Source organism: Dipodomys spectabilis, unplaced genomic scaffold (genome assembly GCF_019054845.1).
Source record: "Dipodomys spectabilis isolate Male_0828 unplaced genomic scaffold, ASM1905484v1 ptg000054l, whole genome shotgun sequence".
NCBI classification, from domain to species: Eukaryota; Metazoa; Chordata; class Mammalia; order Rodentia; family Heteromyidae; genus Dipodomys; species Dipodomys spectabilis.
This window is the reverse complement of record NW_024870731.1, coordinates 17,447,246-17,463,055: the sequence shown is the minus strand read 5'-3', so window position 1 is coordinate 17,463,055 and position 15,810 is coordinate 17,447,246.

Sequence of the window (15,810 nt, the reverse complement as noted above, 5' to 3'; positions counted from 1 at the left end):
AACAAAATATGTAAACTATCAGAGAGCACATATTTAAAAACAAAGAATGTTTAGGTAAAAGAACCTAACAGGTAGTACAGTTTACTCTGTGGCAAAATGTTAATAACAGTGGATTGTAATAAGTCACGTAGGGATAGTTTAATACCCAGAGCAACCATTGTGAAATCAAGAAATGGATATTCAAAAGCATGCCATGTAGGTCAATACAGAACTCTAAAAATGTTCAAGTATCCCATAGAAGATAAGACTACAGACCTGGGAACCAGAGAAACTAGCAAAAAAAAAAAAATACATGAACACCATGGCAGATTTAATCAATAATCACCTGCAATAATGACTTAGATACACCAATCAAAAACTAGAGATTGCAGCAGATTTTTAAATAAACATAATCTTGTGCTGTTTAGAAGAGACTGACTTCAAGTTCAATTTAGGCGTGTTATAATTTTTAATGGAAAATAATGTACCAGGAATATATTAATTTACAAAACACTGAGCAATTTACGTAAGTGACAAAGTTGTAAGGATGAAACACACAAACATTTGCAAGTACAAGTCTGGAATGTTCAGTTAAGATATATGACAACCATGTTATTGACATTGATTGATTCTTTTTTTTTTTTTGTCGGTCATGGTGCCTGGGCCTGGGCGCTGTCCCTCAGCTCTTCAGCTCAAGGCTAGCGCTCTACCACTTGAGCCACAGCGCCACTTCCGGCTTTTTTTGCTTATGTGGTGCTGAGGAATCAAACCCAGGGCTTCATGTATACAAAGCAAACAATCTTCCACCGAGCCACCTTCCCAGCCCCCATAGTTGTGATTTTTGTACTATAATCTTATAAAATATTTCTATTGCAGAAAGTTAAGTAAAAGATAAAATGGGATTACTATTGTTTTTCAGGGCTGAATATGAATTTATGATTATCTTGATAAAATTTCAATTAGGAAAAAATATTTTCTTAAAACAGTGTACTAAACTTAAATGAGTGTTCTGAAAGCTCAATTTAAAAATAGGTAGCCCACTGACATGTGTATGCAAACAAGATGTAACATAACTGCTGCTGTATCACAGAAAAAATGATAGACCACACTGGACTTGCAGAAGAAGCTGAATAGGTTCCCAATGTAAATGGTGGTACTCAGAAACCACAAGCATAGGAGCCTGTGACCAGAAATGCATACATAACTATTTCTTCTGGAATTGGTATAATAGGCTTACACACTGCTGTTTTGTGATCAAGGCCATTGAGACCAATGGGTAATTTTCTACCATAACAAAGCCTGAAAAACAGAACAAGCATTGTAGGAAATGACCTTGTCATGACCTTTGGAATGATGACTGAAGAGTAATGCAAATCCACTAGAGACAGGTGACCAAGGAAAATATACATGGGAGAGAATGGATAGGATCATCTTCCCAGATGACAGGGAAAGTTATAAAGAGGGAAATCTGCAGGTCTGGGTCACTGGTCAGTCCGATAAGGATGAACTGAGTTTCTCCCGTCCTGTTCTCCATTGGTGTTGCCTGAGAATCTCCAGGTGTTCTATATATTGCCAAGAGAACAAAGGAACATGATGATCAAGAACTTGAATAGAAATTGGAAAGTAAAATAAATAAATAAATAAATAAGGTAGCAAAAATTGAGTTAGCATTGTTTTCTCCTTTGTTTAAAAAGTAATGCAAAGAATCTTTGACTCCTATTTCCTACATGAGGAGCAGGAAATGTTTCTCTTTAAAATATCTTCCTACTGTAACCCTGTTATACTAAATTAAACCCTTGCTTAACTTTAAAAAAGAAGTCATACGTATTTAGTTACTTGACATTTACTATCACTGGCTTATAAAAATATATTAACATTAAGTTTTATTACAATCTTTGAAGAAAATAATGAAATACATTGATTGGAATGATTCTTCCATTTTGTATTTGAGATAAAATCTTGATAATTGAAATTGCTACAAGAATAAAAACAAAACTTCACATTAACAAGAGCCTATGTATGCTGTCCTGGTTGGTTTACATTGGAAATAGTAGGTTATGACTGCCATATGTCTCAATTCTAGCCAGACTCTCATTCTTGATATGAAAAATAATTTTACCACCATTAAGAATTTAAGAGCAAGCATATATTGTGATTCTCTACATAGATCTCAAGTCCTATCTTAGCATAATTGGTTAACTTAGTGATTTACTCACTTAAGAAATCGGTATACAAGCCAGGCACTGGTGGCTCATGCCTGTAATCCTAGCTACTCAGGAGGCCGAGATCTGAGGATTTCAGTCCAAAGCCAGCCCTGGCAGAAAAGGTCCCATGACACTCTTATCTCCAATTAACCACTCAAAAAAACAGAAGTAGAGCTGTGGCTCAAAATGGTAGAGTGCTAGCCCTGAGCAAAAGAGACTAGGGACAGCACCAGGCCCTGAGTTCAAGACCCCATGACAAGCAAAATAAAAAAGGAAATCAGTGAACAAAAACCTCATTTGTACATAGTAATATTTAATTTAGAAACTACTATATCAGAAGACATACAATAAAACTCTGTTTAGTCTTTGGCATAATGCAATAGTAATATATTTAATAACAGCCAACTTTTAATGAATGTTTATTTATGGTTAGTACTATGCCATGTGTCATAAATGTTGCATGGGTCTTTAGAGATCTATTACTATAAGTTGTATCTTCTGTATTAGAAGGCAAGGACTAAAAAATTTTCAATATTCATTTAAAGTTAAATAATAGTGCTTAGCTCCTAAGTCAAAACTCTTAAAATGTAATTATTTACATTTATATTAATACAAAATCCAGTTGCAATAATTTACAAAGCTTTGCCTACTAAAATGATGAAATGTTTTTTCTATTTAAAACTTGGTTTCAATCTTCAGCATAAAAAAGACAGCCCATGTTTGCATGAATGACTTATTACCAACGCTAGAAAACAATGTGAATATTAATATGACATTATTGTATTGTATTGTAAATAATTAATTATAAGAAATAGCTGTTGCTCACAAAAATAATTATAAGAAATAGCTGTTGCTCACAAAGTATTTGACTCTCTGGAAAACATTTAACTGAAGTATTATACTCTTGGGATAGATATGAGAAAAAAATAGTAAAATCTAAAGAGACATCTGAAGTCATTTTAACATCCCATGTGATTCTGGCATGTATCTGTTTATTTTGCCTCTAGTTTTTATACTATTGATGACATGCCCATAAAAAGAAAAAGATATTTACAACTGAAAATATGGATCTTATTTAAACACGCATGAAAATTCCAGTTTCAACACCCAATATTTGTTGTACGTGTGTTTGTATGTGTGGCCAAAAGGCATAAATTTATTTAATGTGAAGACTAGTAAAGCTGGGTGTTTCCATTTTAAAGGGTGTTAAGCTCCCCTCTCTGTCTTCCAACTAAAATACCTTTGAAGTTCAGAGGTTTAGAAACACTTAGAATAAATGCTTATAATTAATAATACTTATCTAGTTAGGCCAGCATTTGTTAGATGTTCTAACTATAAGGCTGGAGAAACTGATTAAAGAAAAGCCAGCTGCTAACCCACTGATGTTTTGTGCCATGTCTAAACAAATGGAAAGAACACAAGAGCATACTCCAGCCTGTTTCCATTCTGTCCACCCTTGGACAAGAAGTAAAATGAGTTACACTTTTATGAAAAATTGCCTTTGTAGGATTCTTCTAGCATCTTTACGATCATATTAGAACTATTACCGCCAGAGCAGAGTAGATTAGGAACAAGAGGTATTCTTCATGGTAGAGAGCTGTGGTAGCTGAAAAAAATATTGCTAGTCTTAGCCCATTTTTGTTGTTATAACAAATCAACTGAGGCTGGGTACATTATAAAACAAGTTTATTGAGCTCACAGTTTTGGAGGTCCAAGACCACAGTGATAGCATTGGTTTTTGGTAAGAGTTTCAACAGTTACTATTTATTGCATAATGTGAGAGGAAGAGAGAAAAAGAGCCATGAAATGAAAACTTATCACAGTAATACAGGCAAATTTTGGCATTCAGAAATCCATTAATGCTATCATAGGTATGGAAGAAATGTGTATCACACACACACACACACACACACACACACACACACACACACATGTGGGGTATGGGTGTGTATATCACACACAGATGCTGAAAAAGGAACCATAAAAACTAGGCACTATTTATTTCAATTAAAAAAAGTAAGAAACCTAGAAAGAGAAACTTCCTAAATTTGTGACATCTAGTATTTAAAAAATCTGTCAAACATTAACCAAAATTGAAAAGACATAGCTACATTTCAACTAAAATTATTAGGTTATAGTCTTATGTTCACTACCACTGGTCACAGGACCTAAAGTGTTTCCCAACAGTATATGCAGGGGGAAAAAGGAGGTATAAGCATTTTCCACATATCATTACTCACACTGATAAAAAAAAATAAAGAAGCCAATAAGTATTTTAAATAAAACATTTTAATTCCAAGTATAGCAAGGTTGGTAGATATAAAATGTGTACTAGCAATGATTAAGCAGATAACAAGATATAGATTATGGGTAATGGGAAAAAAATATGATAGGACTCAAACTAGCAAGTTAAGACATAAAGCATCTACCAGGAACAAACAGGGAAATGTCAACCACTTTCAGCATTTAATGTGGGGTAATAAGGCTGTGAATGAGTGTCAGTGATGTTATGCTGAGCAGTTTAGGACTAAGAAAGAGGAGAGAGAATGTTTGAGTACTTTGCCCTTCATTAGCTCAATGGTAAACCATAGTTTGACCTGAGGTGGCTTACCTAGGACTGCAGCTCCTACTGGGAGAATCTGCGTCTATAGCACTTTGCTTGGAGATTTCATTCAGAGTTCTGATGGCTTCCTCAGGCTTAAGGCTTTAACCCTGCCCACAAGGCTACAAATCTTCCCTTCATTAAACTCTTCGAAGTGTTATTACTTTTCTGCCAGGATTCTGACTTGCAAACTCCAAAAAGGAAACTGAACAATACATTCAATATGAATAAACCAGAAAATCCTCAGACTATCCTTAACATATTTTTATGGGAGATAGGAGAGTCATCTTCTACTGTCAGGGTAAAAATTAAATCAGACCATAGATTAACAATAAGAGGATTCTTTCCCAACTGTTGAGACAAGAAACAACTTCATTTACTTAAGATGTCACTTTCTTTTCCAAATCTCTTCCTTTAGTTAGAAAAGGATCTCAGCACTAATTTGACTCTTGTGTTCTCCCAAGTACCACTGAAGGGTGAAAAATCTATCTAAGAAAGTAAACAAAAGTAATGAATATGTAAATAAATTTACAAGGCCTTTGGTAGACATGGTATGCCAAAAGCTTCTGATCACTGGCTTCCAATTACTCTCAAATAACAACTGTTGAATTTCCTTAGCTACTTTCTCCTCTTTTTCTGTCTTCTCAATTTTGAATTTTTTAATTATTTAAAAAGAACTGAAATTTGTTTTCATCATTCTTCTTTTAAATGGCTGTGAGGTATAGTTGTGTTATATTGCATTCATGATAGTATAGTATACTGATTTAGTGTACTTATTCTCAATTTCTGAGCAAACATCTTGGGAAGACTATAAAGAACTTTGTACTTATTTTCTAGAAGATGAGATTATTAAATAAAGTATTTTCTTCTTTTTTGGGGGGGTGCGGTCATGGGGCCTGGGCCTGGGCGCTGTCCCTCAGCTCTTCAGCTCAAGGGGAGCGCTCTACCTCTTGAGCCACAGCGCCACTTCCGGCTTTTTTCTTTTTGTTTATGTGGTGCTGAGGAATTGAACCCAGTGCCTCAGGCATGCAAGGCAAGTGCTCTACCACTGAGCCACCTTCCCAGCCCCCAAATAAAGTATTTTTTATATGCAAGAAAAGCAGCCAGTTTTATCAATATTAATGGCACATGTCACTTTTAGGATTTGAATTTAACTCCTGTTCTGGAAATGTTTTATTTTTCAGTCCTCCACCAACTTAATCAGGTCCATATCAATTTTTTTCCTACATCCATCACTAGGGCCCTACACATTTTGCCCCATGTGTATAACCAACCTATTTTTTAATTTTCTCTTTTACCTTTAGAAAAAAATTAGATTTTAAATATTTAAATATATTTAAATTTTAAAAATTACTTGTCACATTGTATTCTAAGTACATCTTTTTTAACAAGTTTAAATAAAACTGATGTATAATTGTAGCCTACTTGCTTGTTTTTATATATCAATTTTTATTGTGATTAAGTGATTACATAAATTTCAGAAATTTCACAATATTGTGAGATAATGATAGTTAAAGTTACAAACAGTAATATTTAAAAAATATTAGCTTTAGGGGGCTATTGTCAAAGATTGCTCAGCACAAAAGAGACTGTTGTTATATTATCAGTTTAGAAGAACAAAATAAATATAATAAAATTTCCTGGCTTAGGTTCATGCTACTTTTCATACAAAGTAAACTGTTTCGCTTTTCTCTTATTGGTGAAAGGTAGAATCATTTGTGTTATTAAATGGAGAGAAAATGTCTGAATCTCTAGTAAGCCCCTCAATTTCTTTCCTGGAATAAAGAACTATGACAGTATTTTTTTAAAAAAAATTATTGTATAAATATGTTAGAAACAATAGCAAGAAAGAAAAAACAAAATTTGAGTCTTTATCTTGGGGTTCTTTGTTGCTTTGTATGTCCCTCCCTCACGGTAGAACCCCTGTTTTCACTGTATTTGATGTTGGTATAATTTGTGGTGAGGAAGGTGGACCCATTGCAACAATGAGATGTACAAGAAGTTAGGTCGAAAAACGAACTTTACAACTTTGGCACGGGGATGGGGAGAGGGGGAGGGGAGATGGGAAGGGATGGGAAGGGGAACCAAGGAGGAGGCAACAATGCTTGATAAGAAATGTACTCATTACCTTGCCCATGTAATTGTAACCCCTCTGTACGGTATTTTCACAATAATAAATAAATACATACATACATATATAAATTTCAAAATAAAAATTATTGTAAAGGTGATGTACAGAGGGGTTACAGATACATAAGTAAGGTAATAAGTACATTTCTTTTTGACCCCTCCCTCATTTTCTCCTACCCTCCCCTACTTCCCCTGGCCAAATTGTAAAGTTCATTTCCAACATAGTGTCTAGTGAGTATCACTTTTGCATTGGTTCACTCTTTGTCCTACCATTTCTGTGACACCTCTTCATTTTCCCAAATCAGGTAAACTTACATACAAGAAAATTATGTCACAATATTTTAAATGAATATTTAACTTAGCTTCAAAAAGCTACATCAAAGGCTTAATACAAAAATCAGCAGAGATAATTATTCATCTACCACAGCAGTACCTAAATCCAAGTTCATATGTCTGCTGTTCCTTAGAATGCAATTACAAGTTCAAATGAGAAAAATGTTCATATATGCTTTACTAGATTCTGACTACATTGTGAGATGCAAAGGGAGGAATTATTTAGTAAAATAAAACCTGACTAATTACAGGGATAACAAACTTCATTATTATCATTTTTTTAGTAACATCAGTAAAAAAGTAAGGACATTAATTGAGAGCCAGTGGTTCACATCTGTAATCCCAGCTACTCAAGAGGCTAACATCTGAAGAATATAAGTTCAAAGCCAGAAACAGTAGAAAACGCAAAGTAACTTCATACAGTACTGTATGTAAATATTAAATATTAAAAATATATAAAAAACTTAAATAAGTAAAAAATGATGATAAAAAGCCCAGAGAAGTTGCTGGAAAATCAGAAGGCTGACAAAACTATGGAGTCAACATATGAAAAAGATATAAACCAATTACATCAGGAAGGCAGGAATAAAAATGATGTTAATAAAAACAATGCCCTTAAACTCAAGAAATTGTTAAAGTTTCAGATTGTTAACTATGTTGACTTTTAAAAGAAAGAATTTTATAATCTATCATCTGTATCCAAAAATTCTAAATCAAAATGTTCTACAAAGTGCCCATAAAATAAATTACTCAAACTTTAAATATGCTTAGCAATTTTTCTTCAAATTTGGCTTCCTTTTCTTTTCTCATTAAGAGCCGAAATCCTGCCAATGTTGAAATGTATAGTTTTCCCTATTTTTAGTTAAAGTTTTAGCATTGACTTTTATGCTTTTTTTTTGTCTTTCCATATAAAGGGGGTTTAAATAGCCTATTCAAGGTTCCTCCAAATAAGCTAGGGTTTTTAGTCAAGGAAAAATAAAGTTAACTTCATTGCCATTTTTGGTTAATGATACAAAGAATACAAATAGAATCATAATTCTTTCATTAAATAGGAGGTACAATCTAGAGGAGAGAGGGTTTTTAATTACTCCACTAAACTTAGTTTCCTCACATTTAAATTAACTAATCTGTCTTATAACTAATTTTTATGCTGCTTGTTAAGGCTAGAGTTCAAGTGAGTGATGGCTAATAGAGAAGTAAATTTTCCCTGAGAGCAGACAGGAAGAGACAGGTGTGTTATCTCCGTTTCAACCATGTCTATAATGCAATCTTAATCATTATTTCCTAGCCTAACAGAAGTCTTTATTACATATACTTTCTATAGTTTAAATTTAAAAAGCAAATCTATTGAATATGCTTTTTATAATGCACATTGTCATCTCCACATTGTGACACTTCCTTCTACCCCAATTCTCTACCTCTAGACTTGCCACAATAAAATGGTCTTTAGAGTTTTCCCCACTTCTTCAATTTTGACAAATACTAACCATCCACGAATACATAAAGGTCATTGTGAATTCATTCAAATGTTTGGAATAGCTGAAGAACAGAAATAAATCAATGGGCAACCTCTGGCCCAGAGACAGTACAAGGCTCAGGATGCTATTTGGTGTATGACAAGACAAAAACATTTGTTTCTTTACAACGGTCTGCTGCCTACTTGCCTATATTGATCATTTTGAATGGCTCAAGAAACTCTTTCGATCTCTGCAAGTCCATTTTTAGAAATCAATCTTCCATATTAATGAATTACAATGATACCAGTGAGTGGCAAATGTGGCACAATTAAAATATGATCTTCTGTGATAAGGAACTCTTGCTTTATTGATGTGCTTGTGGGATCTGCAGTGGTCATTTTTGTTTGTGGAACAAACTAGAAAGTCACTCTCTGGGTGAATCACTAGCTAGGAATCAGTTCATTAGATGAGCTACAGTCCTTTCACCAATGATAAGATTGTTCTTTCCGACATCTGGAAGGATGTGGGTGTTTGGCAGCCACAGTATCAAAACTCCAAATCATTTGCTAAACAATTTCCAAGAAAAATACCGTCAGTGAGAGAAGCAAAAGGTATTTCGTTATTGTTTTAAATTTGCTCTTTCCCTACCTGAGAGAAAATCTGAATAGAAGTATTTTTTAATCATCAGTGCAACCATCTCATGGACTCATATTGGTGAAATCTCTCTTAGAGATTTTCGTAAGAAACTAGGACACAGAAAAAAGCTGTCAACAGAAAAGAAAAAAAAATAACATATACATATTTGGATCCATTCAGTAATACTTTCTAACTTATGTGTGACTGTCCCAATTGGATATTCGTAGTCCATTAGGTAATTTAGACTTGGGAAAATTCTTGGAAATATTTTTTTAAATTTAATTTTATTTTTTTTTGTGAACATACTGTATAGAGGGGTAACAATTACATGGGCAGGATAATGCATACATTTCTTATCAAGCATTGTAGCCTCCTCCTTTGTTTACCCTTCACATCCAATTCTTGGAAATATTATAGTATAATATTAGTATGTATGTATACATATATATGTATAATATATGCATGTATAATATATGTATAATAATGTATACATACATGCTATAAGTATGTATATTTATATGTAATGTATGCTATATGTAATAGCTGGGAGCTGTTTCTGGAACAGTTTGATCCATAGAGAATTGAATGTATCCCTGGAATAGGTTTGTTTTTTTTTAAGTGTGTGTACCAGTACTGGTATTTGAACTCAGAGCTTAACTTTCTCACTTGGCTTTTTCATGCAAGGCAGATGCTCCATCATTTGTACCCCATCTCCACTTCTGGCTGTTTGCTGGTCAATTGGAGATAAGAGTCCGAAGGCTCTTTCTTTGCCAGGCTTTGAACTTTCATATTCAGAACAAAACCTCCTGATAGGATTACAGACCAGAGTTACCAGTGTCCAGCTAGAATGCAGTTTTGAATGGGAAGGTTAACCAGCCCCTACATCATACAAAAGACAATCTAAATAGCATCAATGGCATTTGGTAGGATCTTAGTATGAGAATACAGAATTTTATTCATCACTTGAATGGCTCTAACATAATTTATTGTAAGCCTTTTATCTAATTTGAAATGATAAATTCTGAATGTCATTTTGTTCTGCTGCTCAATAGGATAGATTCTCTCAAGCGTACAAAAATAAAGATTACTCACACCTGCCCAGATGTCTGTTGTGGCTACTATTTTTCCCAGTCAAAATACAATTGCTTAAGTGGTTCAACATCCTACAGAGTTCTAGCCTGGACTGACTGTAAGGGTATAGCTTTTTATGAGGCCCGATTTTCTTTCCCTTCAGTAGAGATGGCCAGTAGAGATTATTTGGAACAAACAATTTCTATACTTCAGATATTCTTCCAGGTCATATTTGGAGCATGAGAAATGAGCCATTCCTCTGAGCATTCTGTAACCTGAGGAATTTTAATATTTCCATTTATTGGCAATTTCCGGAAAGGATGGTCCTAAAATGCATTTTAATATTTAGACACTATTAGTTTCCAGTCTGAAAACTCCAAATGTAGTTTATTGAAAGCACAATAGTATGTGATATTTTCTCAGGCTTTTTTCTGAAGCTTGTGGAGATGGGTGTTGTCAATTCACATGAGGATGGACAGCAGTACCCGTACTTCTGAAAAGGAAGCAGATTTAAAATGAGGTGGGTTTTACCAATGGGCTTGTCCCAATATAGAAGATACAATTCTTCTCATTGCTAAAGATTAAATAACAATCACCCAGCAAAAGATTCTGACACACACTTACTAAGTATATAATGGTAATGAATGGGCTTTCCAGGTTTTATTTTACTTAATTCTTCGTTTAGTCGAGAAAAGAGACTGACTCATATTCTCAGAAGAGGAAGATTATTACAGACTTATTTGTTATTCATTTTACTCTAAAGTATATATGTCATTAAGTTAGGGGATCCTTAAAAAACAAGTCGATTGAAGTTCAAAAAATACATAATAAACATTTGGTCACAGAGCCTTGGTTCTTAATTCTACAATTTTTTAGACAGATGCTGTTGGGTATCTGGGGTTCTGTGGCAAATCTGAATTTATACCAAATACAGAGAAAATGTGAGCCGGCAACTTCCTAACTAATTCTGACAAATTAGGACACATGTTAGCAGTGAATAATCACCACATTAGATGAATTTTAATTTGTACACTCTTCCCTCATTCTATCCTCTTCAACCACTGATGCAATGTTTGCTTTTTAAATTTTCATAACAATATCACTAATTGGGTAGCTTATTTAAGTTAATACTACCAATGTTAGTGTTCCTCTTTGGCTTAATATAACAGGTAACAATGAAGAAGAGCTTCAGCTGGAATGACTCTACCTGTCATGAACTCTATGTTGAGTACTCTCCAAGTTACCTTAAATATTATGTCCTTTAGTCTTCAGATGAGGAAACAGAGTAGGAGAGAACTAAATAATTTAACTATCCCAATGTCACAAAACCAATAAAATGCAGAGGTCCAGGATAAGAAGAAATTCTGCTTCACTTCTGAGCCTCAGACCTAATCTCTGTGTGTTATCACATTTTTGCAAACTCTGTATGTATGTACTTCCTGATGCCTCTTTGTGCATGGCATTTTCTCTTTGCCTTTGTTCTTCATTTTCTAGTTTTTTAATGGTGGTATTGGGGCTTGAACTCAAGGCCTTGAACTTCTTAGGCAAATGCTGTGCCACTTGAGTCATGCATCTAGGCTCAGTTTTTTGCTCTTTTTCATGGTCTCAGTATGCTTTCTTAGAATTATTATTTCCTAGTCCAGTCTCTCTTTCTTCTACTTTGTCCTTCTCTGATCATTTCTTTATCTAGCATTCATATTACATCAGAAAATCTCAGGTCTGCATACAATTAGAAACATCTAGAGAAATCTAGAAAACCTGGTTCGGAGGCAGTTAGATATTTGGATACAAAACTCTGACTTTTTTTTCTCTGAAAGCTTAAAATTTGATTCTAAATTTCAGATTGGGATAATCTTTGCATGTCTGCATATCTGTATTTATTTGAGAATGAAAGACAAAAAAGAAAGCTGTTTGCAAAACTTAGTCCTAGTTGACTTAATTGGTAGATTCTATTGAACATTTAAGGAAAAAAAAATATAGTAATTATAAAAAATCAGAAAGTAGGCGATAGTCCCTTCAACTCAGATGGTAAGACCCTGATACCAAAATTTGATAGGAGCATTAAAATACACATTTGAAGAGAAAAATAAAAATACGTGTATATATGTGTACATATAATTATGGATTGAATATGAGTTTATCTCCAGCTAGTTGTCCTATTTTGGAAGGTGGTATAATGGTGGAGAGTTGGCCTGGTTGGAGGAAATATGTTGTACAAAGTAAAAGGTCAGATGGGAAAAAACCACACACACACACACACACACACACACACACACACACACACACACACACTAAAACAGCCAACTCTAACTCCAGTTATATAATAAAAATTGACCCTGGTTCTGAAATCTTACTTAGAGACTTTTTGTAAGTTTTCATCACTTCATAGACTATGATATTTATATGAGAGGGTCAAGTTTAATAAGCTGTTTATTCAGCTTTCCAACTTTCTGTGCAAATATTTCTCTCAAAGCCAAGCCCTCTAATCCCGTTCATTTTGTGGACTGGAAGCATTAATTATAGTTTAGATTCTACAAAACAAGTGGACAGAGCCGCAAGCTTCTATCCTGTTGTTTTCTAAGTTTCTTGGCCACAACTATTTATTGATATTACCATTTCTTCTGTTCTAGAACCAGTTACCAGGAAATCCAGTAGTTAAGACAATCAATGTAACCTACAGGTTTTGAAGTCATCCACAGATAAGAATGTTCTTTTGTTTTTCCCAAAGTCACCTCTTCTCATTTCACAAAATATGCTACGAGTTCTAGCCATTTGAATGAACTATATTTGTACTAAATAATTGAATTAAAGGTGATATTCATATCTGAGTATTTTTATGATTCATTGATGTTAAGTTTTTGTTTTGTTTAAAGTGCATGCCCCAGTTCCTTTTTGTTTTAGCTATTTTTATATCATGAGACTGTTAGTATTCAGCCAAGAGTTTTGTGTGTTTGTAAAACTCACATCTTTGTCATGCGTGTAAGCAGCAAAACATTTTATTGACTTTTCACCATTTACTAAGTTTTCAATATATGGACATTTGATTTGACTTTTAAAATATAAAGATTATGTTTATTGTACCATGTTCTTGTCCTAACTCTGCCATCACAAAGTAATCCAGACTGATGTCCTGCAACAATAGAAATGTCTTCTTTCCCATTCTGGAAGCTGGAAATCTGAAATCATGGTTTTAGCAGAGCTTGATTTTGGCAAAGCCTTGTTCTTTCCAATTCTCCTTGAGGAGGACCCTGCCTGCCTCTTTCAGCAACTGGGAGCCCTTGAAGTCCTTGGATTGTAGCCCCCTGCTCCATTCTCTACCTTACACACCCACCTTCCCCATACCTCTTTTATTTCTATATTGGGATAGGTGCTCACCTTACTCCAGTGCAACCCAGCTTAGCTACATCTGATGTATTACTCCAACATCTTCTTACAAAGCAGTGAACCCAGAACCTCACTCCTCCTCAACCCGCTTACTACCACCAACATCACATGTTTTCAAGTGTCTTGAAATGGTATGGACACCATGTGAAAGGAGGGAAAGAAGAATACTACATTTATTTTAAGGACTGAGATCATTAATCACATTACTTTAATTGCGTTTGTAATAAACTTATCAGAATCTTAAGTGATCAGTGAACCCCATATGATGAGTGGATTATTTCTATGAAGTCATTTTGGAGACTTAGGTATTAATTCTCTGGCACCCAGCAATAATAAACTGTTGGAGAGTCACAATTTGAATCTTCCAAAACGCCTCAGAAAAAATGTAAGCCTTTTGTAGGAGATGAATTTTATTCCATGGCCGTTTACATAGGCTGAGGTCATCTGCACCAGACATGCTTTCCTGACCTGAGGTGAAACATAATGTTGTAGTCATGAAATTTTTAGATTTCACAGCTAGAATAGTAGGTCTCAATTTTTGATCCTGGTTTAAAAAGTCCTGAAAGCCAGGCTACAATTCACACTGGTTAAATAGTTATGACTGGGGTTTGAGTTCAGGCATTCGTACTTTTTTAAACTCCCTAAGAAAGCTGTGAGTGACAGAAGAGTTGAAATTAATTGGAATACAGTGTATACGGAGATGTAACATTGAAATCCTCCCATGTAACTCATATAAGCCAAATAACATAATAGACAGACAAACATATAGAGATAGATAGATAGATAGATAGATAGATAGATAGATAGATAGATAGATAGATAGATAGATAGATAGATAGATAGATAGATAGATAAAACTCCTGGGTATTTCCAACATGTTTCCAAACATGAAACTACTGAGTCTGTGATACTATTCAGATTACTAAATTTGGAAACTTTGAAGACCCATATCCTGAGCTCAAGTCCATTCTACATGTTACTAAGTATGTAATCTAAAGCAAGCCAATTAACACCTCTGAGCTTCATCTATAAAGCTTCATGGAAGGCCTTTATTGTTTCTTTTATTATCTGGTTTAAGATTTTCCTTTTATAGAGAAACTAGTCCATAAAAGTTAAGTAGCTCTTTGCCGGGCGCGAGTGGCTCATGCCTGTAATCCTAGCTACTCAGGAGCCAGCCCAGGCAGGAAAGTCCATGAGACTCTCATCTCCAATAAACCACTCAAAATCCAGAAGTGGCACTGTGGCTCAAGCGGTAGAGCATCTGCCTTAAGCTGAAGAGCGCAAGGACAGCGCCCAAGCCCAGAGTTCAAGCCCCATGTCTGACCAAAAAAAAACAAAACAAAAAAAGAGATAGAGCATTAGCTTTGAGGGGGGGAAAAAAGGCTCAGGACCAGCACCCAGACCCTGTCTCTTCAGAATGATGATAACATCAGGTGAACAGACATGAAAAATAAAAACCCACAAGTGATTTTACTCAGCAATATCTTTCTGGATTTCCTAATCAAGGGGCAGCAAACTATAGGCAACAGGCCTACTGACCATTCTTTAGATAACGTGTTGTAAAACAAGCATGCACATTTGTTTTAACCTCCACAGCCCTCCTCACTCAGGAAGATGGACAGAAACAGTTGAGTGTTGCTTTAGTCCCAATGTCCTACCAAGGCCAAAGTACTTACCATCTGGCTTTTTACCAAAAAAAATTGGGAAGCTTTCCCAGAGGCCTTAACATCAGCCTTTTTTTCTTCTTATATTTTATTAGTGGAGTTAGGTTCCATGGCAGCCAGTTTCAATGGAGACTGGGAGATTAAATGCCAAATCTTCAGGCTTTACACAATGTATGGTGAGTAACTCAGCAAATAGTTTGTCCCACGGGTGCATAGAAGTTCAGAAAAATAGTAACTCTATTGTCTTAAATCTTAGTTTCTCTGACTTCCAATTTCTCTCCTCTACAAGAGGGACAACATTTTTGCTTCTTTTAGTGACAGGATGAAATGAGATAAGGATATTAAATATG